At 43.3% G+C, this 5214-nt stretch overlaps 1 pseudogene; it reads right to left on the bottom strand.

The window, feature by feature from the left end:
- Positions 1–719: 719 nt before the first annotated feature.
- LOC122115099 lies at positions 720–1560 on the bottom strand (annotated as a pseudogene).
- Positions 1561–5214: the final 3654 nt, after the last annotated feature.

The following is a 5214-nucleotide window of genomic DNA, read 5'->3' as shown; positions in this document are numbered from 1 at the left end:
ACTGGGCTCCATCCTTGAAAAGCTGCCTGATGGAGGGAGGTCAGAAAGATCTGCATTTACAAGTTTCCCAGAATGTGCTAGAACATTTTTGGTCAGTTTTGTAGAACTTTCTTGGTCAGTTAAGATTCCACCTCAATCTCTCCAGTATTTTCCAAGCAGATCAAGTCACTTGCAGATAATAAAGAAGCTTTGTGGCCTAGGGGTCCAGGCCTTGGAATCAAAGATAGGACCAGGATGGCCAGGGGTCTTGTGTATGGTAGAGATGGCCAGGTGGCCTGAGTTTCTGACTTTCCTGTTCTCCATGAGGCCTGAGCAGGGTGGAGGGCAATGAGGAGGTGTCTTCTACAATAGCCACTGAAGTGAGGGAGGCAGAAGGTCAGCTGTTCCAGTGGGTAGATGTGTAGAGGATTCTAGAAGGGGATCAAGTCTGCTCTTTTCGGCAGGAGTATGTTATTTTTACAGAAAGCAACAGAGAAATTAATTTTCTTTTCTGACTACTGAAAAGTGGAAATATGCTCAAGTTTACCATTTAAAGGAACAATAGACATTTCAAATATCTCTGTCTAAACTTTGGTTTTCTTAAAAAACACACACAAAAAAACAGTTCATCACAAAAAGAAATATAAGTTGAGGTTGTAGCCAGGTGGTTTTCTGTCCGTTGCAGTCTTTTGTGCAAAGTAAAGAGTATTGGAGCTCCAATTTAACTGATGCTGTGGGGTTTACTGGCTCTGCATGCTGAGGTAGTGCTAGTCATGCATGCCCTTGCTGTCAAAGCCTGGGAGGGGCTGACCATACTTGTCCACGCACCAGCAGAAGCCCCGCTTTCTGCCTTTGGAGGGGTGACACTGATTCTTATAAAGTCCTTTCTTGTCGCAGTTCGGGATGTGCACACCCCTGGGACTCAGCACATTGAGGAACTTCAGGTGATTCAGGGTATCTTCCATCTCTCTAAGGCAGGGACCATATTCTGTCTCCCGTTTGGACTCTGAGCAGAAGCTCTGGGTGTCTGTGCTCTGGGACTCATAGTCGACTTTGTAGCGCTGGCAGTCCTTCCCGTGACCTTTCTTGATGGTGTCCAGCTTTGCGTGAATGGAATGGAACTTGGAGTCAGGCACCCTATGTGTGCTCAGCGGGGCAGGTTCCCCCTGCCTTGGTCCTCCTCCGACTCACTAGCATTTCCTGAGGTGGAGGGCACCAGCAACAGGTAGGCGCTCAGGTGGCCGGGGACGTTGGAGTTGGCGCAGAACCCGGAGCGCTAGAGCAGCACACGAATCGGCGCGGTTCAGCCGGTGGCAGCTGCAGCTGAGCCCTCAGTTGCAGGGTTCGGTGTAGACACGGCATGGCTGGCCCTCGCGCAGTGCTCATGTCAGGCAGCAGCCACAGCCTGGCTCGCACACCAGCTTGGAGCACGCGGGCGTGGCAGGCGGAGGTGTGCACTGGGTCAAGGAGTTCGCATCACAGGGCTCTCAGCGCACGACGGGGCCGAGTTACCGGTGGCCCGCGGAGCAGGGCCAGGGCAGTGAGCAGAGCTGCCCAGAGCGTGGGGCGCACCTGATGCATGGCTCCCATCGCAGTGGCCAAATGGAGTAAGCAGTTATCGGGTCGAGGCACGTGGTGCGAGATTGCGGGATCTGGAGCACAACTACTGGTGCTCAGCATGCAGCTGCCCAGCTCACACCTCAGTACCTATAAGTTCTAATGTCACCCTTATTCTGTCTTATAGTAGATTGACTGATTTTAATGTAGTTAATCCATTTTGAGTTGATGTTAGTGCAAGCAGAGATCCACTTCTAGTTTTCTGTCTATGGATGTCCAGTTTTCCCAACACCTATAGTTGAAAAGGCTATGATGTGTGTGTATGTGGTGTGTGTGTGTGTGTGTGTGTGTGTGTGTGTGTGTGTGTGTGTGTGTGTTTGTAGGTCGTGGGGCTTGAACTCTAGGCCATGGAGCTACCCCTCAGCATTTCATCTCCAGGCTAGTACTTGAACCAATATTCCACTTCCCATTTTTTGTGGTTTATTGGAGCTAAGAGTCTCATGGACTTCCCTGTCCCTGCTGGCTTTCAAAAACCATCCTCAGATCTCAGCCTCTGAGTAGCTAGAATTAAAGGCATGAGCCACAGGGACCAAGCAAGGCTATGTTTTTTTCACATTACATCATTCTCTCTTTTGTCGAATATCAGATGATTGTAAGTATGTAGTTTTATTTCTGAGTCTTTTCATCTTTTTTAATATGTTTTTATTGTAAAAATAATGTACAAAGGGGTTACAGTTACATAAGTTAGGTAATGAGTTCATTTTCTCTCAAGCATTGTTACCTCCTCATTTGTTTTTCCCCTACCATCCCTACCCTTCCACCTCCACAACTATTCCATTCCATCCCCCCTCCCCACTCCCTGCCTAAATTGTAAAGTTCGTTTTTGAACATAGTGTCTTGATCTCATTGTTAAAATGGGTCAAACTGTATCCCTAGTTAATCATTTGGTTTTTTCCCCTTCACCTCCCAAAGCTAGAGAAATGTATATACAAGATACAGGGCACCAACATCAAAGAAACAAAAAAGCCTACATAACTTAGGTTACAAGATTGGGTGAAAGAATGATGACTGTTGACTTAATTTGATAAATATTATATAGTTTTTTAATGGTAAGGCTTATTAACTCAAAGGGGGAGCAAAAACATTCAGAATAATGGAATGTGGCTACTATTCATTTGATGTGTGTGTATAGATTATGATTAATAAAAATATATCTATTAATTCCCAGTGGTAGACTGCTATGCTAACTGGGAGGAGACTTTGGTGATGCCAGGGGTTTGAATACTGGTAATGAAGCAGAATATGAGGGAAGAGCATTTGCTAAGGATGTAACTTCCTAGGCTCATACCAAATACATTGAAGTAGAATGTTAAGTGATGATCGACTGAGCACGAAATTTTATTTGTTGACATCTTCGTTTTGTGAAGTCCAGGGATTTGAACCTAGACCCTGGGTGTTGTCCCTTAATTTTTTTCTCAAGGCTAGTGCTCTACCAGTTGAACCACAGCTTCATGTCTGTAATTTTGGTGGTTAATTGGAGATCAGTCTTTCCAAATTTCCTCTTTGGGCTTGCTTCAAACCTGATCCTCAGGTATCAGCCTCCCGAGTAGCTAGCATTCCAGTTGTGAGCCACCAGAGCCTGGCTAGAATCACATTTTAAAAGTATTCTCTAGGTGAATCAGATGTGTCTACTATTTGAGAACATTGGTTCCAGTGGGTCATGTCAGATTTAGAATAACAGAATTTTTCTTCTTGTAACCCGCAGCATCCAATACCTATATAATTTATTCCGATCTTCATGTCTGATCTTTTTTTCTTTGTTGTACCTTTTTTTCTTACTTCACAAGCAAGCATGTCAGTGAGGTTTTCCTTTTCTGAAGCAAGTTACGTCCTTTCCCTTCACTGAGGGATGTACTTGCTGTTCCTATTGCCTGGAGTATCTGCTTCTAGGTAATTGCATGGATGATGGCTCTCAGATTAACTATCTCCTCCTCAGGGATATGTCCTCACATACCCGCTGTGAAGTTGTCGCCACAAAACTACCAATGTCATGCCTCTGATTTATAGAAATTATCATTATGATTTCTGGTTTTCTTTTCAGCATGAAATTGATGAGGAGAGAGCCACATTCACTTGTTTCTCCAACACCTATAATAGTGCCTGGTCCTTAGTGCTCAGGAGCCTTGCATGGGGATCAGCCTTCTCCAGCTCAATTTTTCCTAGCTTCTGGTCAGGACAGCTCTTGAAGCTGATGTCTGGTGGCTAGCAGTCATTCCCTCTAGTTCTTTGTGCCTTTCTGTGTTGCTTAGTCCACCTCAGAGCAAGATCAGTGCCTGACACCTATTTGCTGCTATGGAAAGATGGCTATGTCATCATACAAGTTATGGGCATTGTTTTGTGAAGCTGTGTGAGGAGACACATCACCACACACGTTCTCCAAGGCAAGTGTCTCCCATGCCCAGGAGTGCATTCCACAACTCAGCATCCAAACTATCACATACTCCCTGATGCATTCAGTGTATATTCCCATTTCCATTAAAAAAAGAAAAATTCAAGATATGCCTTTGATGATTTGTCCTTGAATTACTGAAACAAAGTATATAATTTGGGGGCTGGAAAGGTGGCTCAGTGGTAGAGTACTTGCCTTGCATGAATGAGGCCCTGGGTTCGATTCCTCAGCACCACATAAGCAAAAAGAATATAAGCTGGAAGTGGCGCTGTGGCTCAAGTGGTAGAGCGCTAGCCTTGAGCTGAAGAGCTGAGGGATAGCGCCCAGGCCCAGAGTTCAAGCTGACAACTGGACCCCCCCCCAAAAAAAGTATATAATTTTATGTATTTGTAAGTCTTTGTCCATCTCTCTTGAGCCCTGGGCATATTTCTATGTGTTTGCAGCTTGGGAAGGGAAATAAGGTTTAATTCAGGATAGTCAAGAACATTTTGGGAAGGAATGCCAACTTTCCATCTGATGTTCTAGAGATGGCCATCTTGGCACAGGAACTGAGTAGACTGTCATAGCATAAAAGGCTTGTCCTGATTTCTACTGACTTTCCTCTGGGGTCACAGAGTGTGATCTTACTGCATACGTGTTTCTTGGCTACACTCGAGGGACCAGGTCTCCTCTGAAACTCTAATGGCATAGGGGTAAGAGAAATAAAACTCAGAACCCAGCTTCCCACATCACTAAGATTACAGGCCTGAGTCTCATATACTAACTCATAACTGCCTTTTTATACATCGTGTAGCCTGTGTCATTATATTCACCTCATAGACAGATATACAAATATATGTTTATATTTATTCATTATTTATAATCAATGTTATATCTAGAAACACAAAAATATATATTCATATAATTATAATCAAAGTTATATTACCACTTTCCCCAATAATGTTTTACACTAATAATATGTGAAAAAAATACTTAAGATTGAAAAGGTTAAAAGCCCTTGTATTATGAAAAATCATATTCGATCTTATATATCATATAATATACTATATAAAATGTAATGAATATAACATGTATTACCATATAACTGATTTAATTGCATCATGATTTTGTGTTTGTCCATCTATATAAGCCTTCTTTCTTCTATTGATAATGGCTTATACTTTCCAGTGTCGATATTTCCTATGTATTTTGTCAAATATATTCAGCACTAAGTAGAATTTTTATGTCAA

Source organism: Dipodomys spectabilis, unplaced genomic scaffold (assembly GCF_019054845.1).
Source record: "Dipodomys spectabilis isolate Male_0828 unplaced genomic scaffold, ASM1905484v1 ptg000116l, whole genome shotgun sequence".
NCBI classification, from domain to species: Eukaryota; Metazoa; Chordata; class Mammalia; order Rodentia; family Heteromyidae; genus Dipodomys; species Dipodomys spectabilis.
This window is presented reverse-complemented; position numbering and strand designations above follow the sequence as displayed.